The sequence below is a fragment of the Triturus cristatus genome, chromosome 4_1 (genome assembly GCF_964204655.1).
Source record: "Triturus cristatus chromosome 4_1, aTriCri1.1, whole genome shotgun sequence".
Lineage (NCBI taxonomy): Eukaryota > Metazoa > Chordata > Amphibia > Caudata > Salamandridae > Triturus > Triturus cristatus.
In genome coordinates this window covers 122,836,455-122,859,803 of record NC_140585.1, presented here as the reverse complement: position 1 = coordinate 122,859,803, position 23,349 = coordinate 122,836,455, and the positions used below count along the sequence as shown (strand labels likewise).

The 23,349-nt window shown below is 38.8% G+C and overlaps 24 non-coding genes across 24 annotated transcripts; all 24 read right to left on the bottom strand.

The window, feature by feature from the left end:
* Positions 1-381: 381 nt before the first annotated feature.
* TRNAA-AGC (transfer RNA alanine (anticodon AGC)) lies at positions 382-454 on the bottom strand. Its single transcript has one exon. It is a non-coding gene; the product is annotated as a tRNA-Ala (tRNA).
* Positions 455-2,488: 2,034 nt separating this feature from the next.
* TRNAK-CUU (transfer RNA lysine (anticodon CUU)) lies at positions 2,489-2,561 on the bottom strand. Its single transcript has one exon. It is a non-coding gene; the product is annotated as a tRNA-Lys (tRNA).
* A 353-nt stretch (positions 2,562-2,914) lies between these two features.
* Positions 2,915-2,987, bottom strand: TRNAA-AGC (transfer RNA alanine (anticodon AGC)). Its single transcript has one exon. It is a non-coding gene; the product is annotated as a tRNA-Ala (tRNA).
* A 345-nt stretch (positions 2,988-3,332) lies between these two features.
* On the bottom strand, positions 3,333-3,405 carry TRNAK-CUU (transfer RNA lysine (anticodon CUU)). The gene has a single exon. It is a non-coding gene; the product is annotated as a tRNA-Lys (tRNA).
* Positions 3,406-3,758: 353 nt separating this feature from the next.
* On the bottom strand, positions 3,759-3,831 carry TRNAA-AGC (transfer RNA alanine (anticodon AGC)). Its single transcript has one exon. It is a non-coding gene; the product is annotated as a tRNA-Ala (tRNA).
* Positions 3,832-4,602: 771 nt separating this feature from the next.
* Positions 4,603-4,675, bottom strand: TRNAA-AGC (transfer RNA alanine (anticodon AGC)). Its single transcript has one exon. It is a non-coding gene; the product is annotated as a tRNA-Ala (tRNA).
* A 344-nt stretch (positions 4,676-5,019) lies between these two features.
* On the bottom strand, positions 5,020-5,092 carry TRNAK-CUU (transfer RNA lysine (anticodon CUU)). Its single transcript has one exon. It is a non-coding gene; the product is annotated as a tRNA-Lys (tRNA).
* Positions 5,093-5,445: 353 nt separating this feature from the next.
* TRNAA-AGC (transfer RNA alanine (anticodon AGC)) lies at positions 5,446-5,518 on the bottom strand. Its single transcript has one exon. It is a non-coding gene; the product is annotated as a tRNA-Ala (tRNA).
* Positions 5,519-6,289: 771 nt separating this feature from the next.
* Positions 6,290-6,362, bottom strand: TRNAA-AGC (transfer RNA alanine (anticodon AGC)). Its single transcript has one exon. It is a non-coding gene; the product is annotated as a tRNA-Ala (tRNA).
* Positions 6,363-8,395: 2,033 nt separating this feature from the next.
* Positions 8,396-8,468, bottom strand: TRNAK-CUU (transfer RNA lysine (anticodon CUU)). Its single transcript has one exon. It is a non-coding gene; the product is annotated as a tRNA-Lys (tRNA).
* Positions 8,469-8,821: 353 nt separating this feature from the next.
* On the bottom strand, positions 8,822-8,894 carry TRNAA-AGC (transfer RNA alanine (anticodon AGC)). The gene has a single exon. It is a non-coding gene; the product is annotated as a tRNA-Ala (tRNA).
* A 345-nt stretch (positions 8,895-9,239) lies between these two features.
* Positions 9,240-9,312, bottom strand: TRNAK-CUU (transfer RNA lysine (anticodon CUU)). Its single transcript has one exon. It is a non-coding gene; the product is annotated as a tRNA-Lys (tRNA).
* Positions 9,313-9,651: 339 nt separating this feature from the next.
* On the bottom strand, positions 9,652-9,724 carry TRNAA-AGC (transfer RNA alanine (anticodon AGC)). The gene has a single exon. It is a non-coding gene; the product is annotated as a tRNA-Ala (tRNA).
* A 764-nt stretch (positions 9,725-10,488) lies between these two features.
* TRNAA-AGC (transfer RNA alanine (anticodon AGC)) lies at positions 10,489-10,561 on the bottom strand. The gene has a single exon. It is a non-coding gene; the product is annotated as a tRNA-Ala (tRNA).
* A 1,613-nt stretch (positions 10,562-12,174) lies between these two features.
* Positions 12,175-12,247, bottom strand: TRNAA-AGC (transfer RNA alanine (anticodon AGC)). The gene has a single exon. It is a non-coding gene; the product is annotated as a tRNA-Ala (tRNA).
* A 772-nt stretch (positions 12,248-13,019) lies between these two features.
* TRNAA-AGC (transfer RNA alanine (anticodon AGC)) lies at positions 13,020-13,092 on the bottom strand. Its single transcript has one exon. It is a non-coding gene; the product is annotated as a tRNA-Ala (tRNA).
* A 771-nt stretch (positions 13,093-13,863) lies between these two features.
* On the bottom strand, positions 13,864-13,936 carry TRNAA-AGC (transfer RNA alanine (anticodon AGC)). Its single transcript has one exon. It is a non-coding gene; the product is annotated as a tRNA-Ala (tRNA).
* Positions 13,937-14,708: 772 nt separating this feature from the next.
* TRNAA-AGC (transfer RNA alanine (anticodon AGC)) lies at positions 14,709-14,781 on the bottom strand. Its single transcript has one exon. It is a non-coding gene; the product is annotated as a tRNA-Ala (tRNA).
* A 771-nt stretch (positions 14,782-15,552) lies between these two features.
* Positions 15,553-15,625, bottom strand: TRNAA-AGC (transfer RNA alanine (anticodon AGC)). The gene has a single exon. It is a non-coding gene; the product is annotated as a tRNA-Ala (tRNA).
* A 1,615-nt stretch (positions 15,626-17,240) lies between these two features.
* Positions 17,241-17,313, bottom strand: TRNAA-AGC (transfer RNA alanine (anticodon AGC)). Its single transcript has one exon. It is a non-coding gene; the product is annotated as a tRNA-Ala (tRNA).
* Positions 17,314-19,773: 2,460 nt separating this feature from the next.
* TRNAA-AGC (transfer RNA alanine (anticodon AGC)) lies at positions 19,774-19,846 on the bottom strand. Its single transcript has one exon. It is a non-coding gene; the product is annotated as a tRNA-Ala (tRNA).
* A 771-nt stretch (positions 19,847-20,617) lies between these two features.
* Positions 20,618-20,690, bottom strand: TRNAA-AGC (transfer RNA alanine (anticodon AGC)). Its single transcript has one exon. It is a non-coding gene; the product is annotated as a tRNA-Ala (tRNA).
* Positions 20,691-21,461: 771 nt separating this feature from the next.
* On the bottom strand, positions 21,462-21,534 carry TRNAA-AGC (transfer RNA alanine (anticodon AGC)). The gene has a single exon. It is a non-coding gene; the product is annotated as a tRNA-Ala (tRNA).
* Positions 21,535-22,305: 771 nt separating this feature from the next.
* Positions 22,306-22,378, bottom strand: TRNAA-AGC (transfer RNA alanine (anticodon AGC)). The gene has a single exon. It is a non-coding gene; the product is annotated as a tRNA-Ala (tRNA).
* Between the last annotated feature and the right edge of the window lie 971 nt (positions 22,379-23,349).

Below are 23,349 nucleotides of genomic sequence, written 5' to 3'. Positions count from 1 at the left end.
CATGCTCTACCGACTAAGCTAGCCAGACTCCCACTTAAATATGGTATGCAGACTCATCATTTTTTATTAAGGAAAACTGTTTCTGGATATTCCTCTGCTCTTGTTTTGCAAGGAACTTCACTTTTATACATCCTTCAGAGGAAAGAATGTCAAGTAAAATAAGACGAAATGAAAATGGAAGGTGTGAAATTTTCATTTTGAGATTGCATAAGAAATCAAATTCCTCTCACGTGCTATAGAATACCTAAACACTTTTGATTAAACCACTTTAGTTGTTATAATGACACCAAATTTGAAAGCCATCTGTGACTTTTCTGTTCTTACTCTGCAACAACCATGGCAATTACAAGTTAAAAAGTAAAATGTATGCAAATTTTAGAATGGAGAATGCGGGCATCGATCCCGCTACCTCTCGCATGCTAAGCGAGCGCTCTACCATTTGAGCTAATTCCCCTGTGTGCTCACTCAGCATCACATTTCAAAAGTAACGTTACTGCTGTCCACACTTTATTTTAAGTCTAATTGCCCATAACATGAGTGTTCAGTTCACTCCTAACTGATGCCTTAACTACACCTAGGGGATGTTTTACACTTCAGGTTGGCATGTTTAGTACTTGAATAGGAGTGATATCACTGTATGTTAACCTAGACTCAGGCCCTACCTAATCTTGGAGATACATTTCTCATGAATGAGTAACCAAGGGAGATACAATTTTTAGGAGTTAGTGCATGTCTAATGCAAGATTAATCACCATATTATGAGAGCCAATGCAATCATCCAGCAAAAAACTACTCGTTTTCGCCCAACGTGAGGCTCGAACCCACGACCCTGAGAATAAGAGTCTCATGCTCTACCGACTGAGCTAGCCGGGCTCCCACTTAAACATGGTATGCAGACTCATCATTTTTTATTAAGGAAAACCGTTTCTGGATATTCCTCTGCTCTTGTTTTGCAAGGAACTTCACTTTTATACATCCTTCAGAGGAAAGAATGTCAAGTAAAATAAGACAAAATGAAAATGGAAGGTGTGAAATTTTCATTTTGAGATTGCATAAGAAATCAAATTCCTCTCACGTGCTATAGAATACCTAAACACTTTTGATTAAACCACTTTAGTTGTTATAATGACACCAAATTTGAAAGCCATCTGTGACTTTTCTGTTCTTACTCTGCAACAACCATGGCAATTACAAGTTAAAAAGTAAAATGTATGCAAATTTTCGAATGGAGAATGCGGGCATCGATCCCGCTACATCTCGCATGCTAAGCGAGCGCTCTACCATTTGAGCTAATTCCCCTGTGTGCTCACTCAGCATCACATTTCAAAAGTAACGTTACTGCTGTCCACACTTTATTTTAAGTCTAATTGCCCATAACATGAGTGTTCAGTTCACTCCTAACTGATGCCTTAACTACACCTAGGGGATGTTTTACACTTCAGGTTGGCATGTTTAGTACTTGAATAGGAGTGATATCACTGTATGTTAACCTAGACTCAGGCCCTACCTAATCTTGGAGATACATTTCTCATGAATGAGTAACCAAGGGAGATACAATTTTTAGGAGTTAGTGCATGTCTAATGCAAGATTAATCACCATATTATGAGAGCCAATGCAATCATCCAGCAAAAAATACTCGTTTTCGCCCAACGTGGGGCTCGAACCCACGACCCTGATATTAAGAGTCTCATGCTCTACCGACTGAGCTAGCCGGGCTCCCACTTAAATATGGTATGCAGACTCATCATTTTTTATTAAGGAAAACCGTTTCTGGATATTCCTCTGCTCTTGTTTTGCAAGGAACTTCACTTTTATACATCCTTCAGAGGAAAGAATGTCAAGTAAAATAAGACGAAATGAAAATGGAAGGTGTGAAATTTTCATTTTGAGATTGCATAAGAAATCAAATTCCTCTCACGTGCTATAGAATACCTAAACACTTTTGATTAAACCACTTTAGTTGTTATAATGACACCAAATTTGAAAGCCATCTGTGACTTTTCTGTTCTTACTCTGCAACAACCATGGCAATTACAAGTTAAAAAGTAAAATGTATGCAAATTTTAGAATAGAGAATGCGGGCATCGATCCCGCTACCTCTCGCATGCTAAGCGAGCGCTCTACCATTTGAGCTAATTCCCCTGTGTGCTCACTCAGCATCACATTTCAAAAGTAACGTTACTGCTGTCCACACTTTATTTTAAGTCTAATTGCCCATAACATGAGTGTTCAGTTCACTCCTAACTGATGCCTTAACTACACCTAGGGGATGTTTTACACTTCAGGTTGGCATGTTTAGTACTTGAATAGGAGTGATATCACTGTATGTTAACCTAGACTCAGGCCCTACCTAATCTTGGAGATACATTTCTCATGAATGAGTAACCAAGGGAGATACAATTTTTAGGAGTTAGTGCATGTCTAATGCAAGATTAATCACCATATTATGAGAGCCAATGCTATCATCCAGCAAAAAATACTGGTTTTCGCCCAACGTGGGGCTCGAACCCACGACCCTGAGATTAAGAGTCTCATGCTCTACCGACTGAGCTAGCCGGGCTCCCACTTAAATATGGAATGCAGACTCATCATTTTTTATTAAGGAAAACTGTTTCTGGATATTCCTCTGCTCTTGTTTTGCAAGGAACTTCACTTTTATACATCCTTCAGAGGAAAGAATGTCAAGTAAAATAAGACGAAATGAAAATGGAAGGTGTGAAATTTTCATTTTGAGATTGCATAAGAAATCAAATTCCTCTCACGTGCTATAGAATACCTAAACACTTTTGATTAAACCACTTTAGTTGTTATAATGACACCAAATTTGAAAGCCATCTGTGACTTTTCTGTTCTTACTCTGCAACAACCATGGCAATTACAAGTTAAAAAGTAAAATGTATGCAAATTTTAGAATGGAGAATGCGGGCATCGATCCCGCTACCTCTCGCATGCTAAGCGAGCGCTCTACCATTTGAGCTAATTCCCCTGTGTGCTCACTCAGCATCACATTTCAAAAGTAACGTTACTGCTGTCCACACTTTATTTTAAGTCTAATTGCCCATAACATGAGTGTTCAGTTCACTCCTAACTGATGCCTTAACTACACCTAGGGGATGTTTTACACTTCAGGTTGGCATGTTTAGTACTTGAATAGGAGTGATATCACTGTATGTTAACCTAGACTCAGGCCCTACCTAATCTTGGAGATACATTTCTCATGAATGAGTAACCAAGGGAGATACAATTTTTAGGAGTTAGTGCATGTCTAATGCAAGATTAATCACCATATTATGAGAGCCAATGCTATCATCCAGCAAAAAATACTTGTTTTCGCCCAACGTGGGGCTCGAACCCACGACCCTGAGATTAAGAGTCTCATGCTCTACCGACTGAGCTAGCCGGGCTCCCACTTAAATATGGTATGCAGACTCATCATTTTTTATTAAGGAAAACTGTTTCTGGATATTCCTCTGCTCTTGTTTTGCAAGGAACTTCACTTTTATACATCCTTCAGAGGAAAGAATGTCAAGTAAAATAAGACGAAATGAAAATGGAAGATGTGAAATTTTCATTTTGAGATTGCATAAGAAATCAAATTCCTCTCACGTGCTATAGAATACCTAAACACTTTTGATTAAACCACTTTAGTTGTTATAATGACACCAAATTTGAAAGCCATCTGTGACTTTTCTGTTCTTACTCTGCAACAACCATGGCAATTACAAGTTAAAAAGTAAAATGTATGCAAATTTTAGATTGGAGAATGCGGGCATCGATCCCGCTACCTCTCGCATGCTAAGCGAGCGCTCTACCATTTGAGCTAATTCCCCTGTGTGCTCACTCAGCATCACATTTCAAAAGTAACGTTACTGCTGTCCACACTTTATTTTAAGTCTAATTGCCCATAACATGAGTGTTCAGTTCACTCCTAACTGATGCCTTAACTACACCTAGGGGATGTTTTACACTTCAGGTTGGCATATTTAGTACTTGAATAGGAGTGATATCACTGTATGTTAACCTAGACTCAGGCCCTACCTAATCTTGGAGATACATTTCTCATGAATGAGTAACCAAGGGAGATACAATTTTTAGGAGTTAGTGCATGTCTAATGCAAGATTAATCACCATATTATGAGAGCCAATGCAATCATCCAGCAAAAAATACTCGTTTTCGCCCAACGTGGGGCTCGAACCCACGACCCTGATATTAAGAGTCTCATGCTCTACCGACTGAGATAGCCGGGCTCCCACTTAAATATGGTATGCAGACTCATCATTTTTTATTAAGGAAAACCGTTTCTGGATATTCCTCTGCTCTTGTTTTGCAAGGAACTTCACTTTTATACATCCTTCAGAGGAAAGAATGTCAAGTAAAATAAGACGAAATTAAAATGGAAGGTGTGAAATTTTCATTTTGAGATTGCATAAGAAATCAAATTCCTCTCACGTGCTATAGAATACCTAAACACTTTTGATTAAACCACTTTAGTTGTTATAATGACACCAAATTTGAAAGCCATCTGTGACTTTTCTGTTCTTACTCTGCAACAACCATGGCAATTACAAGTTAAAAAGTAAAATGTATGCAAATTTTAGAATGGAGAATGCGGGCATCGATCCCGCTACCTCTCGCATGCTAAGCGAGCGCTCTACCATTTGAGCTAATTCCCCTGTGTGCTCACTCAGCATCACATTTCAAAAGTAACGTTACTGCTGTCCACACTTTATTTTAAGTCTAATTGCCCATAACATGAGTGTTCAGTTCACTCCTAACTGATGCCTTAACTACACCTAGGGGATGTTTTACACTTCAGGTTGGCATGTTTAGTACTTGAATAGGAGTGATATCACTGCATGTTAACCTAGACTCAGGCCCTACCTAATCTTGGAGATACATTTCTCATGAATGAGTAACCAAGGGAGATACAATTTTTAGGAGTTAGTGCATGTCTAATGCAAGATTAATCACCATATTATGAGAGCCAATGCTATCATCCAGCAAAAAATACTGGTTTCGCCCAACGTGGGGCTCGAACCCACGACCCTGAGATTAAGAGTCTCATGCTCTACCGACTGAGCTAGCCGGGCTCCCACTTAAATATGGTATGCAGACTCATCATTTTTTATTAAGGAAAACTGTTTCTGGATATTCCTCTGCTCTTGTTTTGCAAGGAACTTCACTTTTATACATCCTTCAGAGGAAAGAATGTCAAGTAAAATAAGACGAAATGAAAATGGAAGGTGTGAAATTTTCATTTTGAGATTGCATAAGAAATCAAATTCCTCTCACGTGCTATAGAATACCTAAACACTTTTGATTAAACCACTTTAGTTGTTATAATGACACCAAATTTGAAAGCCATCTGTGACTTTTCTGTTCTTACTCTGCAACAACCATGGCAATTACAAGTTAAAAAGTAAAATGTATGCAAATTTTAAAATGGAGAATGCGGGCATCGATCCCGCTACCTCTCGCATGCTAAGCGAGCGCTCTACCATTTGAGCTAATTCCCCTGTGTGCTCACTCAGCATCACATTTCAAAAGTAACGTTACTGCTGTCCACACTTTATTTTAAGTCTAATTGCCCATAACATGAGTGTTCAGTTCACTCCTAACTGATGCCTTAACTACACCTAGGGGATGTTTTACACTTCAGGTTGGCATGTTTAGTACTTGAATAGGAGTGATATCACTGTATGTTAACCTAGACTCAGGCCCTACCTAATCTTGGAGATACATTTCTCATGAATGAGTAACCAAGGGAGATACAATTTTTAGGAGTTAGTGCATGTCTAATGCAAGATTAATCACCATATTATGAGAGCCAATGCTATCATCCAGCAAAAAATACTCGTTTTCGCCCAACGTGGGGCTCGAACCCACGACCCTGAGATTAAGAGTCTAATGCTCTACCGACTGAGCTAGCCGGGCTCCCACTTAAATATGGTATGCAGACTCATCATTTTTTATTAAGGAAAACTGTTTCTGGATATTCCTCTGCTCTTGTTTTGCAAGGAACTTCACTTTTATACATCCTTCAGAGGAAAGAATGTCAAGTAAAATAAGACGAAATGAAAATGGAAGGTGTGAAATTTTCATTTTGAGATTGCATAAGAAATCAAATTCCTCTCACGTGCTATAGAATACTTAAACACTTTTGATTAAACCACTTTAGTTGTTATAATGACACCAAATTTGAAAGCCATCTGTGACTTTTCTGTTCTTACTCTGCAACAACCATGGCAATTACAAGTTAAAAAGTAAAATGTATGCAAATTTTAAAATGGAGAATGCGGGCATCGATCCCGCTACCTCTCGCATGCTAAGCGAGCGCTCTACCATTTGAGCTAATTCCCCTGTGTGCTCACTCAGCATCACATTTCAAAAGTAACGTTACTGCTGTCCACACTTTATTTTAAGTCTAATTGCCCATAACATGAGTGTTCAGTTCACTCCTAACTGATGCCTTAACTACACCTAGGGGATGTTTTACACTTCAGGTTGGCATGTTTAGTACTTGAATAGGAGTGATATCACTGTATGTTAACCTAGACTCAGGCCCTACCTAATCTTGGAGATACATTTCTCATGAATGAGTAACCAAGGGAGATACAATTTTTAGGAGTTAGTGCATGTCTAATGCAAGATTAATCACCATATTATGAGAGCCAATGCTATCATCCAGCAAAAAATACTTGTTTTCGCCCAACATGGGGCTCGAACCCACTTCCCTGAGATTAAGAGTCTCATGCTCTACCGACTGAGCTAGCCGGGCTCCCACTTAAACATGGTATGCAGACTCATCATTTTTTATTAAGGAAAACCGTTTCTGGATATTCCTCTGCTCTTGTTTTGCAAGGAACTTCACTTTTATACATCCTTCAGAGGAAAGAATGTCAAGTAAAATAAGACAAAATGAAAATGGAAGGTGTGAAATTTTCATTTTGAGATTGCATAAGAAATCAAATTCCTCTCACGTGCTATAGAATACCTAAACACTTTTGATTAAACCACTTTAGTTGTTATAATGACACCAAATTTGAAAGCCATCTGTGACTTTTCTGTTCTTACTCTGCAACAACCATGGCAATTACAAGTTAAAAAGTAAAATGTATGCAAATTTTCGAATGGAGAATGCGGGCATCGATCCCGCTACATCTCGCATGCTAAGCGAGCGCTCTACCATTTGAGCTAATTCCCCTGTGTGCTCACTCAGCATCACATTTCAAAAGTAACGTTACTGCTGTCCACACTTTATTTTAAGTCTAATTGCCCATAACATGAGTGTTCAGTTCACTCCTAACTGATGCCTTAACTACACCTAGGGGATGTTTTACACTTCAGGTTGGCATGTTTAGTACTTGAATAGGAGTGATATCACTGTATGTTAACCTAGACTCAGGCCCTACCTAATCTTGGAGATACATTTCTCATGAATGAGTAACCAAGGGAGATACAATTTTTAGGAGTTAGTGCATGTCTAATGCAAGATTAATCACCATATTATGAGAGCCAATGCAATCATCCAGCAAAAAATACTCGTTTTCGCCCAACGTGGGGCTCGAACCCACGACCCTGATATTAAGAGTCTCATGCTCTACCGACTGAGCTAGCCGGGCTCCCACTTAAATATGGTATGCAGACTCATCATTTTTTATTAAGGAAAACCGTTTCTGGATATTCCTCTGCTCTTGTTTTGCAAGGAACTTCACTTTTATACATCCTTCAGAGGAAAGAATGTCAAGTAAAATAAGACGAAATGAAAATGGAAGGTGTGAAATTTTCATTTTGAGATTGCATAAGAAATCAAATTCCTCTCACGTGCTATAGAATACCTAAACACTTTTGATTAAACCACTTTAGTTGTTATAATGACACCAAATTTGAAAGCCATCTGTGACTTTTCTGTTCTTACTCTGCAACAACCATGGCAATTACAAGTTAAAAAGTAAAATGTATGCAAATTTTAGAATAGAGAATGCGGGCATCGATCCCGCTACCTCTCGCATGCTAAGCGAGCGCTCTACCATTTGAGCTAATTCCCCTGTGTGCTCACTCAGCATCACATTTCAAAAGTAACGTTACTGCTGTCCACACTTTATTTTAAGTCTAATTGCCCATAACATGAGTGTTCAGTTCACTCCTAACTGATGCCTTAACTACACCTAGGGGATGTTTTACACTTCAGGTTGGCATGTTTAGTACTTGAATAGGAGTGATATCACTGTATGTTAACCTAGACTCAGGCCCTACCTAATCTTGGAGATACATTTCTCATGAATGAGTAACCAAGGGAGATACAATTTTTAGGAGTTAGTGCATGTCTAATGCAAGATTAATCACCATATTATGAGAGCCAATGCTATCATCCAGCAAAAAATACTGGTTTTCGCCCAACGTGGGGCTCGAACCCACGACCCTGAGATTAAGAGTCTCATGCTCTACCGACTGAGCTAGCCGGGCTCCCACTTAAATATGGTATGCAGACTCATCATTTTTTATTAAGGAAAACTGTTTCTGGATATTCCTCTGCTCTTGTTTTGCAAGGAACTTCACTTTTATACATCCTTCAGAGGAAAGAATGTCAAGTAAAATAAGACGAAATGAAAATGGAAGGTGTGAAATTTTCATTTTGAGATTGCATAAGAAATCAAATTCCTCTCACGTGCTATAGAATACTTAAACACTTTTGATTAAACCACTTTAGTTGTTATAATGACACCAAATTGGAAAGCCATCTGTGACTTTTCTGTTCTTACTCTGCAACAACCATGGCAATTACAAGTTAAAAAGTAAAATGTATGCAAATTTTAAAATGGAGAATGCGGGCATCGATCCCGCTACCTCTCGCATGCTAAGCGAGCGCTCTACCATTTGAGCTAATTCCCCTGTGTGCTCACTCAGCATCACATTTCAAAAGTAACGTTACTGCTGTCCACACTTTATTTTAAGTCTAATTGCCCATAACATGAGTGTTCAGTTCACTCCTAACTGATGCCTTAACTACACCTAGGGGATGTTTTACACTTCAGGTTGGCATGTTTAGTACTTGAATAGGAGTGATATCACTGTATGTTAACCTAGACTCAGGCCCTACCTAATCTTGGAGATACATTTCTCATGAATGAGTAACCAAGGGAGATACAATTTTTAGGAGTTAGTGCATGTCTAATGCAAGATTAATCACCATATTATGAGAGCCAATGCTATCATCCAGCAAAAAATACTCGTTTTCGCCCAACGTGGGGCTCGAACCCACGACCCTGAGATTAAGAGTCTCATGCTCTACCGACTGAGCTAGCCGGGCTCCCACTTAAATATGGTATGCAGACTCATCATTTTTTATTAAGGAAAACTGTTTCTGGATATTCCTCTGCTCTTGTTTTGCAAGGAACTTCACTTTTATACATCCTTCAGAGGAAAGAATGTCAAGTAAAATAAGACGAAATGAAAATGGAAGGTGTGAAATTTTCATTTTGAGATTGCATAAGAAATCAAATTCCTCTCACGTGCTATAGAATACCTAAACACTTTTGATTAAACCACTTTAGTTGTTATAATGAGCCATCTGTGACTTTTCTGTTCTTACTCTGCAACAACCATGGCAATTACAAGTTAAAAAGTAAAATGTATGCAAATTTTAGAATGGAGAATGCGGGCATCGATCCCGCTACCTCTCGCATGCTAAGCGAGCGCTCTACCATTTGAGCTAATTCCCCTGTGTGCTCACTCAGCATCACATTTCAAAAGTAACGTTACTGCTGTCCACACTTTATTTTAAGTCTAATTGCCCATAACATGAGTGTTCAGTTCACTCCTAACTGATGCCTTAACTACACCTAGGGGATGTTTTACACTTCAGGTTGGCATGTTTAGTACTTGAATAGGAGTGATATCACTGTATGTTAACCTAGACTCAGGCCCTACCTAATCTTGGAGATACATTTCTCATGAATGAGTAACCAAGGGAGATACAATTTTTAGGAGTTAGTGCATGTCTAATGCAAGATTAATCACCATATTATGAGAGCCAATGCTATCATCCAGCAAAAAATACTCGTTTTCGCCCAACGTGGGGCTCGAACCCACGACCCTGAGATTAAGAGTCTCATGCTCTACCGACTAAGCTAGCCAGGCTCCCACTTAAATATGGTATGCAGACTCATCATTTTTTATTAAGGAAAACTGTTTCTGGATATTCCTCTGCTCTTGTTTTGCAAGGAACTTCACTTTTATACATCCTTCAGAGGAAAGAATGTCAAGTAAAATAAGACGAAATGAAAATGGAAGGTGTGAAATTTTCATTTTGAGATTGCATAAGAAATCAAATTCCTCTCACGTGCTATAGAATACCTAAACACTTTTGATTAAACCACTTTAGTTGTTATAATGACACCAAATTTGAAAGCCATCTGTGACTTTTCTGTTCTTACTCTGCAACAACCATGGCAATTACAAGTTAAAAAGTATGCAAATTTTAGAATGGAGAATGCGGGCATCGATCCCGCTACCTCTCGCATGCTAAGCGAGCGCTCTACCATTTGAGCTAATTCCCCTGTATGCTCACTCAGCATCACATTTCAAAAGTAACGTTACTGCTGTCCACACTTTATTTTAAGTCTAATTGCCCATAACATGAGTGTTCAGTTCACTCCTAACTGATGCCTTAACTACACCTAGGGGATGTTTTACACTTCAGGTTGGCATGTTTAGTACTTGAATAGGAGTGATATCACTGTATGTTAACCTAGACTCAGGCCCTACCTAATCTTGGAGATACATTTCTCATGAATGAGTAACCAAGGGAGATACAATTTTTAGGAGTTAGTGCATGTCTAATGCAAGATTAATCACCATATTATGAGAGCCAATGCAATCATCCAGCAAAAAACTACTTGTTTTCGCCCAACGTGAGGCTCGAACCCACGAGCCTGAGAATAAGAGTCTCATGCTCTACCGACTGAGCTAGCCGGGCTCCCACTTAAATATGGTATGCAGACTCATCATTTTTTATTAAGGAAAACCGTTTCTGGATATTCCTCTGCTCTTGTTTTGCAAGGAACTTCACTTTTATACATCCTTCAGAGGAAAGAATGTCAAGTAAAATAAGACGAAATGAAAATGAAAGGTGTGAAATTTTCATTTTGAGATTGCATAAGAAATCAAATTCCTCTCACGTGCTATAGAATACCTAAACACTTTTGATTAAACCACTTTAGTTGTTATAATGACACCAAATTTGAAAGCCATCTGTGACTTTTCTGTTCTTACTCTGCAACCATGGCAATTACAAGTTAAAAAGTAAAATGTATGCAAATTTTCGAATGGAGAATGCGGGCATCGATCCCGCTACATCTCGCATGCTAAGCGAGCGCTCTACCATTTGAGCTAATTCCCCTGTGTGCTCACTCAGCATCACATTTCAAAAGTAACGTTACTGCTGTCCACACTTTATTTTAAGTCTAATTGCCCATAACATGAGTGTTCAGTTCACTCCTAACTGATGCCTTAACTACACCTAGGGGATGTTTTACACTTCAGGTTGGCATGTTTAGTACTTGAATAGGAGTGATATCACTGTATGTTAACCTAGACTCAGGCCCTACCTAATCTTGGAGATACATTTCTCATGAATGAGTAACCAAGGGAGATACAATTTTTAGGAGTTAGTGCATGTCTAATGCAAGATTAATCACCATATTATGAGAGCCAATGCTATCATCCAGCAAAAAATACTCGTTTTCGCCCAACGTGGGGCTCGAACCCACGACCCTGAGATTAAGAGTCTCATGCTCTACCGACTAAGCTAGCCAGGCTCCCACTTAAATATGGTATGCAGACTCATCATTTTTTATTAAGGAAAACTGTTTCTGGATATTCCTCTGCTCTTGTTTTGCAAGGAACTTCACTTTTATACATCCTTCAGAGGAAAGAATGTCAAGTAAAATAAGACGAAATGAAAATGGAAGGTGTGAAATTTTCATTTTGAGATTGCATAAGAAATCAAATTCCTCTCACGTGCTATAGAATACCTAAACACTTTTGATTAAACCACTTTAGTTGTTATAATGACACCAAATTTGAAAGCCATCTGTGACTTTTCTGTTCTTACTCTGCAACAACCATGGCAATTACAAGTTAAAAAGTAAAATGTATGCAAATTTTAGAATGGAGAATGCGGGCATCGATCCCGCTACCTCTCGCATGCTAAGCGAGCGCTCTACCATTTGAGCTAATTCCCCTGTGTGCTCACTCAGCATCACATTTCAAAAGTAACGTTACTGCTGTCCACACTTTATTTTAAGTCTAATTGCCCATAACATGAGTGTTCAGTTCACTCCTAACTGATGCCTTAACTACACCTAGGGGATGTTTTACACTTCAGGTTGGCATGTTTAGTACTTGAATAGGAGTGATATCACTGTATGTTAACCTAGACTCAGGCCCTACCTAATCTTGGAGATACATTTCTCATGAATGAGTAACCAAGGGAGATACAATTTTTAGGAGTTAGTGCATGTCTAATGCAAGATTAATCACCATATTATGAGAGCCAATGCAATCATCCAGCAAAAAACTACTCGTTTTCGCCCAACGTGAGGCTCGAACCCACGACCCTGAGAATAAGAGTCTCATGCTCTACCGACTGAGCTAGCCGGGCTCCCACTTAAATATGGTATGCAGACTCATCATTTTTTATTAAGGAAAACCGTTTCTGGATATTCCTCTGCTCTTGTTTTGCAAGGAACTTCACTTTTATACATCCTTCAGAGGAAAGAATGTCAAGTAAAATAAGACAAAATGAAAATGGAAGGTGTGAAATTTTCATTTTGAGATTGCATAAGAAATCAAATTCCTCTCACGTGCTATAGAATACCTAAACACTTTTGATTAAACCACTTTAGTTGTTATAATGACACCAAATTTGAAAGCCATCTGTGACTTTTCTGTTCTTACTCTGCAACAACCATGGCAATTACAAGTTAAAAAGTAAAATGTATGCAAATTTTAGAATGGAGAATGCGGGCATCGATCCCGCTACCTCTCGCATGCTAAGCGAGCGCTCTACCATTTGAGCTAATTCCCCTGTGTGCTCACTCAGCATCACATTTCAAAAGTAACGTTACTGCTGTCCACACTTTATTTTAAGTCTAATTGCCCATAACATGAGTGTTCAGTTCACTCCTAACTGATGCCTTAACTACACCTAGGGGATGTTTTACACTTCAGGTTGGCATGTTTAGTACTTGAATAGGAGTGATATCACTGTATGTTAACCTAGACTCAGGCCCTACCTTATCTTGGAGATACATTTCTCATGAATGAGTAACCAAGGGAGATACAATTTTTAGGAGTTAGTGCATGTCTAATGCAAGATTAATCACCATATTATGAGAGCCAATGCTATCATCCAGCAAAAAATACTCGTTTTCCCCCAACGTGGGGCTCGAACCCACTTCCCTGAGATTAAGAGTCTCATGCTCTACCGACTGAGCTAGCCGGGCTCCCACTTAAATATGGTATGCAGACTCATCATTTTTTATTAAGGAAAATTGTTTCTGGATATTCCTCTGCTCTTGTTTTGCAAGGAACTTCACTTTTATACATCCTTCAGAGGAAAGAATGTCAAGTAAAATAAGACGAAATGAAAATGGAAGGTGTGAAATTTTCATTTTGAGATTGCATAAGAAATCAAATTCCTCTCACGTGCTATAGAATACCTAAACACTTTTGATTAAACCACTTTAGTTGTTATAATGACACCAAATTTGAAAGCCATCTGTGACTTTTCTGTTCTTACTCTGCAACAACCATGGCAATTACAAGTTAAAAAGTAAAATGTATGCAAATTTTAGAATGGAGAATGCGGGCATCGATCCCGCTACCTCTCGCATGCTAAGCGAGCGCTCTACCATTTGAGCTAATTCCCCTGTGTGCTCACTCAGCATCACATTTCAAAAGTAACGTTACTGCTGTCCACACTTTATTTTAAGTCTAATTGCCCATAACATGAGTGTTCAGTTCACTCCTAACTGATGCCTTAACTACACCTAGGGGATGTTTTACACTTCAGGTTGGCATGTTTAGTACTTGAATAGGAGTGATATCACTGTATGTTAACCTAGACTCAGGCCCTACCTAATCTTGGAGATACATTTCTCATGAATGAGTAACCAAGGGAGATACAATTTTTAGGAGTTAGTGCATGTCTAATGCAAGATTAATCACCATATTATGAGAGCCAATGCAATCATCCAGCAAAAAACTACTCGTTTTCGCCCAACGTGAGGCTCGAACCCACGACCCTGAGAATAAGAGTCTCATGCTCTACCGACTGAGCTAGCCGGGCTCCCACTTAAATATGGTATGCAGACTCATCATTTTTTATTAAGGAAAACCGTTTCTGGATATTCCTCTGCTCTTGTTTTGCAAGGAACTTCACTTTTATACATCCTTCAGAGGAAAGAATGTCAAGTAAAATAAGACAAAATGAAAATGGAAGGTGTGAAATTTTCATTTTGAGATTGCATAAGAAATCAAATTCCTCTCACGTGCTATAGAATACCTAAACACTTTTGATTAAACCACTTTAGTTGTTATAATGACACCAAATTTGAAAGCCATCTGTGACTTTTCTGTTCTTACTCTGCAACAACCATGGCAATTACAAGTTAAAAAGTAAAATGTATGCAAATTTTAGAATGGAGAATGCGGGCATCGATCCCGCTACCTCTCGCATGCTAAGCGAGCGCTCTACCATTTGAGCTAATTCCCCTGTGTGCTCACTCAGCATCACATTTCAAAAGTAACGTTACTGCTGTCCACACTTTATTTTAAGTCTAATTGCCCATAACATGAGTGTTCAGTTCACTCCTAACTGATGCCTTAACTACACCTAGGGGATGTTTTACACTTCAGGTTGGCATGTTTAGTACTTGAATAGGAGTGATATCACTGTATGTTAACCTAGACTCAGGCCCTACCTTATCTTGGAGATACATTTCTCATGAATGAGTAACCAAGGGAGATACAATTTTTAGGAGTTAGTGCATGTCTAATGCAAGATTAATCACCATATTATGAGAGCCAATGCTATCATCCAGCAAAAAATACTCGTTTTCCCCCAACGTGGGGCTCGAACCCACTTCCCTGAGATTAAGAGTCTCATGCTCTACCGACTGAGCTAGCCGGGCTCCCACTTAAATATGGTATGCAGACTCATCATTTTTTATTAAGGAAAATTGTTTCTGGATATTCCTCTGCTCTTGTTTTGCAAGGAACTTCACTTTTATACATCCTTCAGAGGAAAGAATGTCAAGTAAAATAAGACGAAATGAAAATGGAAGGTGTGAAATTTTCATTTTGAGATTGCATAAGAAATCAAATTCCTCTCACGTGCTATAGAATACCTAAACACTTTTGATTAAACCACTTTAGTTGTTATAATGACACCAAATTTGAAAGCCATCTGTGACTTTTCTGTTCTTACTCTGCAACAACCATGGCAATTACAAGTTAAAAAGTAAAATGTATGCAAATTTTAGAATGGAGAATGCGGGCATCGATCCCGCTACCTCTCGCATGCTAAGCGAGCGCTCTACCATTTGAGCTAATTCCCCTGTGTGCTCACTCAGCATCACATTTCAAAAGTAACGTTACTGCTGTCCACACTTTATTTTAAGTCTAATTGCCCATAACATGAGTGTTCAGTTCACTCCTAACTGATGCCTTAACTACACCTAGGGGATGTTTTACACTTCAGGTTGGCATGTTTAGTACTTGAATAGGAGTGATATCACTGTATGTTAACCTAGACTCAGGCCCTACCTAATCTTGGAGATACATTTCTCATGAATGAGTAACCAAGGGAGATACAATTTTTAGGAGTTAGTGCATGTCTAATGCAAGATTAATCACCATATTATGAGAGCCAATGCAATCATCCAGCAAAAAATACTCGTTTTCGCCCAACGTGGGGCTCGAACCCACAACCCTGAAATTAAGAGTCTCATGCTCTACCGACTGAGCTAGCCGGGCTCCCACTTAAATATGGTATGCAGACTCATCATTTTTTATTAAGGAAAATTGTTTCTGGATATTCCTCTGCTCTTGTTTTGCAAGGAACTTCACTTTTATACATCCTTCAGAGGAAAGAATGTCAAGTAAAATAAGACGAAATGAAAATGGAAGGTGTGAAATTTTCATTTTGAGATTGCATAAGAAATCAAATTCCTCTCACGTGCTATAGAATACCTAAACACTTTTGATTAAACCACTTTAGTTGTTATAATGACACCAAATTTGAAAGCCATCTGTGACTTTTCTGTTCTTACTCTGCAACAACCATGGCAATTACAAGTTAAAAAGTAAAATGTATGCAAATTTTAGAATGGAGAATGCGGGCATCGATCCCGCTACCTCTCACATGCTAAGCGAGCGCTCTACCATTTGAGCTAATTCCCCTGTGTGCTCACTCAGCATCACATTTCAAAAGTAACGTTACTGCTGTCCACACTTTATTTTAAGTCTAATTGCCCATAACATGAGTGTTCAGTTCACTCCTAACTGATGCCTTAACTACACCTAGGGGATGTTTTACACTTCAGGTTGGCATGTTTAGTACTTGAATAGGAGTGATATCACTGTATGTTAACCTAGACTCAGGCCCTACCTTATCTTGGAGATACATTTCTCATGAATGAGTAACCAAGGGAGATACAATTTTTAGGAGTTAGTGCATGTCTAATGCAAGATTAATCACCATATTATGAGAGCCAATGCTATCATCCAGCAAAAAATACTCGTTTTCCCCCAACGTGGGGCTCGAACCCACTTCCCTGAGATTAAGAGTCTCATGCTCTACCGACTGAGCTAGCCGGGCTCCCACTTAAATATGGTATGCAGACTCATCATTTTTTATTAAGGAAAATTGTTTCTGGATATTCCTCTGCTCTTGTTTTGCAAGGAACTTCACTTTTATACATCCTTCAGAGGAAAGAATGTCAAGTAAAATAAGACGAAATGAAAATGGAAGGTGTGAAATTTTCATTTTGAGATTGCATAAGAAATCAAATTCCTCTCACGTGCTATAGAATACCTAAACACTTTTGATTAAACCACTTTAGTTGTTATAATGACACCAAATTTGAAAGCCATCTGTGACTTTTCTGTTCTTACTCTGCAACAACCATGGCAATTACAAGTTAAAAAGTAAAATGTATGCAAATTTTAGAATGGAGAATGCGGGCATCGATCCCGCTACCTCTCGCATGCTAAGCGAGCGCTCTACCATTTGAGCTAATTCCCCTGTGTGCTCACTCAGCATCACATTTCAAAAGTAACGTTACTGCTGTCCACACTTTATTTTAAGTCTAATTGCCCATAACATGAGTGTTCAGTTCACTCCTAACTGATGCCTTAACTACACCTAGGGGATGTTTTACACTTCAGGTTGGCATGTTTAGTACTTGAATAGGAGTGATATCACTGTATGTTAACCTAGACTCAGGCCCTACCTAATCTTGGAGATACATTTCTCATGAATGAGTAACCAAGGGAGATACAATTTTTAGGAGTTAGTGCATGTCTAATGCAAGATTAATCACCATATTATGAGAGCCAATGCAATCATCCAGCAAAAAATACTTGTTTTCGCCCAACGTGGGGCTCGAACCCACAACCCTGAGATTAAGAGTCTCATGCTCTACCGACTGAGCTAGCCGGGCTCCCACTTAAATATGGTATGCAGACTCATCATTTTTTATTAAGGAAAACTGTTTCTGGATATTCCTCTGCTCTTGTTTTGCAAGGAACTTCACTTTTATACATCCTTCAGAGGAAAGAATGTCAAGTAAAATAAGACGAAATGAAAATGGAAGGTGTGAAATTTTCATTTTGAGATTGCATAAGAAATCAAATTCCTCTCACGTGCTATAGAATACCTAAACACTTTTGATTAAACCACTTTAGTTGTTATAATGACACCAAATTTGAAAGCCATCTGTGACTTTTCTGTTCTTACTCTGCAACAACCATGGCAATTACAAGTTAAAAAGTAAAATGTATGCAAATTTTAGAATGGAGAATGCGGGCATCGATCCCGCTACATCTCGCATGCTAAGCGAGCGCTCTACCATTTGAGCTAATTCCCCTGTGTGCTCACTCAGCATCACATTTCAAAAGTAACGTTACTGCTGTCCACACTTTATTTTAAGTCTAATTGCCCATAACATGAGTGTTCAGTTCACTCCTAACTGATGCCTTAACTACACCTAGGGGATGTTTTACACTTCAGGTTGGCATGTTTAGTACTTGAATAGGAGTGATATCACTGTATGTTAACCTAGACTCAGGCCCTACCTAATCTTGGAGATACATTTCTCATGAATGAGTAACCAAGGGAGATACAATTTTTAGGAGTTAGTGCATGTCTAATGCAAGATTAATCACCATATTATGAGAGCCAATGCAATCATCCACCAAAAAATACTCGTTTTCGCCCAACGTGGGGCTCGAACCCACGACCCTGATATTAAGAGTCTCATGCTCTACCGACTGAGCTAGCCGGGCTCCCACTTAAATATGGTATGCAGACTCATCATTTTTTATTAAGGAAAACCGTTTCTGGATATTCCTCTGCTCTTGTTTTGCAAGGAACTTCACTTTTATACATCCTTCAGAGGAAAGAATGTCAAGTAAAATAAGACGAAATGAAAATGGAAGGTGTGAAATTTTCATTTTGAGATTGCATAAGAAATCAAATTCCTCTCACGTGCTATAGAATACCTAAACACTTTTGATTAAACCACTTTAGTTGTTATAATGACACCAAATTTGAAAGCCATCTGTGACTTTTCTGTTCTTACTCTGCAACAACCATGTCAATTACAAGTTAAAAAGTAAAATGTATGCAAATTTTAGAATAGAGAATGCGGGCATCGATCCCGCTACCTCTCGCATGCTAAGCGAGCGCTCTACCATTTGAGCTAATTCCCCTGTGTGCTCACTCAGCATCACATTTCAAAAGTAACGTTACTGCTGTCCACACTTTATTTTAAGTCTAATTGCCCATAACATGAGTGTTCAGTTCACTCCTAACTGATGCCTTAACTACACCTAGGGGATGTTTTACACTTCAGGTTGGCATGTTTAGTACTTGAATAGGAGAAATATCACTGTATGTTAACCTAGACTCAGGCCCTACCTAATCTTGGAGATACATTTCTCATGAATGAGTAACCAAGGGAGATACAATTTTTAGGAGTTAGTGCATGTCTAATGCAAGATTAATCACCATATTATGAGAGCCAATGCTATCATCCAGCAAAAAATACTCGTTTTCGCCCAACGTGGGGCTCGAACCCACGACCCTGAGATTAAGAGTCTCATAGCTCTACCGACTGAGCTAGCCGGGCTCCCACTTAAATATGGTATGCAGACTCATCATTTTTTATTAAGGAAAACCGTTTCTGGATATTCCTCTGCTCTTGTTTTGCAAGGAACTTCACTTTTATACATCCTTCAGAGGAAAGAATGTCAAGTAAAATAAGACGAAATGAAAATGGAAGGTGTGAAATTTTCATTTTGAGATTGCATAAGAAATCAAATTCCTCTCACGTGCTATAGAATACCTAAACACTTTTGATTAAACCACTTTAGTTGTTATAATGACACCAAATTTGAAAGCCATCTGTGACTTTTCTGTTCTTACTCTGCAACAACCATGGCAATTACAAGTTAAAAAGTAAAATGTATGCAAATTTTAGAATGGAGAATGCGGGCATCGATCCCGCTACCTCTCGCATGCTAAGCGAGCGCTCTACCATTTGAGCTAATTCCCCTGTGTGCTCACTCAGCATCACATTTCAAAAGTAACGTTACTGCTGTCCACACTTTATTTTAAGTCTAATTGCCCATAACATGAGTGTTCAGTTCACTCCTAACTGATGCCTTAACTACACCTAGGGGATGTTTTACACTTCAGGTTGTCATGTTTAGTACTTGAATAGGAGTGATATCACTGCATGTTAACCTAGACTCAGGCCCTACCTAATCTTGGAGATACATTTCTCATGAATGAGTAACCAAGGGAGATACAATTTTTAGGAGTTAGTGCATGTCTAATGCAAGATTAATCACCATATTATGAGAGCCAATGCTATCATCCAGCAAAAAATACTCGTTTTCACCCAACGTGGGGCTCGAACCCACGACCCTGAGATTAAGAGTCTCATGCTCTACCGACTGAGCTAGCCGGGCTCCCACTTAAATATGGTATGCAGACTCATCATTTTTTATTAAGGAAAACTGTTTCTGGATATTCCTCTGCTCTTGTTTTGCAAGGAACTTCACTTTTATACATCCTTCAGAGGAAAGAATGTCAAGTAAAATAAGACGAAATGAAAATGGAAGGTGTGAAATTTTCATTTTGAGATTGCATAAGAAATCAAATTCCTCTCACGTGCTATAGAATACCTAAACACTTTTGATTAAACCACTTTAGTTTTTATAATGACACCAAATTTGAAAGCCATCTGTGACTTTTCTGTTCTTACTCTGCAACAACCATGGCAATTACAAGTTAAAAAGTAAAATGTATGCAAATTTTAAAATGGAGAATGCGGGCATCGATCCCGCTACCTCTCGCATGCTAAGCGAGCGCTCTACCATTTGAGCTAATTCCCCTGTGTGCTCACTCAGCATCACATTTCAAAAGTAACGTTACTGCTGTCCACACTTTATTTTAAGTCTAATTGCCCATAACATGAGTGTTCAGTTCACTCCTAACTGATGCCTTAACTACACCTAGGGGATGTTTTACACTTCAGGTTGGCATGTTTAGTACTTGAATAGGAGTGATATCACTGTATGTTAACCTAGACTCAGGCCCTACCTAATCTTGGAGATACATTTCTCATGAATGAGTAACCAAGGGAGATACAATTTTTAGGAGTTAGTGCATGTCTAATGCAAGATTAATCACCATATTATGAGAGCCAATGCTATCATCCAGCAAAAAATACTCGTTTTCGCCCAACGTGGGGCTCGAACCCACAACCCTGAGATTAAGAGTCTCATGCTCTATCGACTGAGCTAGCCGGGCTCCCACTTAAATATGGTATGCAGACTCATCATTTTTTATTAAGGAAAACTGTTTCTGGATATTCCTCTGCTCTTGTTTTGCAAGGAACTTCACTTTTATACATCCTTCAGAGGAAAGAATGTCAAGTAAAATAAGACGAAATGAAAATGGAAGGTGTGAAATTTTCATTTTGAGATTGCATAAGAAATCAAATTCCTCTCACGTGCTATAGAATACCTAAACACTTTTGATTAAACCACTTTAGTTGTTATAATGACACCAAATTTGAAAGCCATCTGTGACTTTTCTGTTCTTACTCTGCATCAACCATGGCAATTACAAGTTAAAAAGTAAAATGTATGCAAATTTTAGAATGGAGAATGCGGGCATCGATCCCGCTACCTCTCGCATGCTAAGCGAGCGCTCTACCATTTGAGCTAATTCCCCTGTGTGCTCACTCAGCATCACATTTCAAAAGTAACGTTACTGCTGTCCACACTTTATTTTAAGTCTAATTGCCCATAACATGAGTGTTCAGTTCACTCCTAACTGATGCCTTAACTACACCTAGGGGATGTTTTACACTTCAGGTTGGCATGTTTAGTACTTGAATAGGAGTGATATCACTGTATGTTAACCTAGACTCAGGCCCTACCTAATCTTGGAGATACATTTCTCATGAATGAGTAACCAAGGGAGATACAATTTTTAGGAGTTAGTGCATGTCTAATGCAAGATTAATCACCATATTATGAGAGCCAATGCTATCATCCAGCAAAAAATACTCGTTTTCGCCCAATGTGGGGCTCGAACCCACGACCCTGAGATTAAGAGTCTCATGCTCTACCGACTGAGCTAGCCAGGCTCCCACTTAAATATGGTATGCAGACTCATCATTTTTTATTAAGGAAAACTGTTTCTGGATATTCCTCTGCTCTTGTTTTGCAAGGAACTTCACTTTTATACATCCTTCAGAGGAAAGAATGTCAAGTAAAATAAGACGAAATGAAAATGGAAGGTGTGAAATTTTCATTTTGAGATTGCATAAGAAATCAAATTCCTCTCACGTGCTATAGAATACCTAAACACTTTTGATTAAACCACTTTAGTTGTTATAATGACACCAAATTTGAAAGCCATCTGTGACTTTTCTGTTCTTACTCTGCAACAACCATGGCAATTACAAGTTAAAACGTAAAATGTATGCAAATTTTAAAATGGAGAATGCGGGCATCGATCCCGCTACCTCTCGCATGCTAAGCGAGCGCTCTACCATTTGAGCTAATTCCCCTGTGTGCTCACTCAGCATCACATTTCAAAAGTAACGTTACTGCTGTCCACACTTTATTTTAAGTCTAATTGCCCATAACATGAGTGTTCAGTTCACTCCTAACTGATGCCTTAACTACACCTAGGGGATGTTTTACACTTCAGGTTGGCATGTTTAGTACTTGAATAGGAGTGATATCACTGTATGTTAACCTAGACTCAGGCCCTACCTAATCTTGGAGATACATTTCTCATGAATGAGTAACCAAGGGAGATACAATTTTTAGGAGTTAGTGCATGTCTAATGCAAGATTAATCACCATATTATGAGAGCCAATGCTATCATCCAGCAAAAAATACTCGTTTTCACCCAACGTGGGGCTCGAACCCACGACCCTGAGATTAAGAGTCTCATGCTCTACCGACTAAGCTAGCCAGGCTCCCACTTAAATATGGTATGCAGACTCATCATTTTTTATTAAGGAAAACTGTTTCTGGATATTCCTCTGCTCTTGTTTTGCAAGGAACTTCGCTTTTATACATCCTTCAGAGGAAAGAATGTCAAGTAAAATAAGACGAAATGAAAATGGAAGGTGTGAAATTTTCATTTTGAGATTGCATAAGAAATCAAATTCCTCTCACGTGCTATAGAATACCTAAACACTTTTGATTAAACCACTTTAGTTGTTATAATGACACCAAATTTGAAAGCCATCTGTGACTTTTCTGTTCTTACTCTGCAACAACCATGGCAATTACAAGTTAAAAAGTAAAATGTATGCAAATTTTAGAATGGAGAATGCGGGCATCGATCCCGCTACATCTCGCATGCTAAGCGAGCGCTCTACCATTTGAGCTAATTCCCCTGTGTGCTCACTCAGCATCACATTTCAAAAGTAACGTTACTGCTGTCTACACTTTATTTTAAGTCTAATTGCCCATAACATGAGTGTTCAGTTCACTCCTAACTGATGCCTTAACTACACCTAGGGG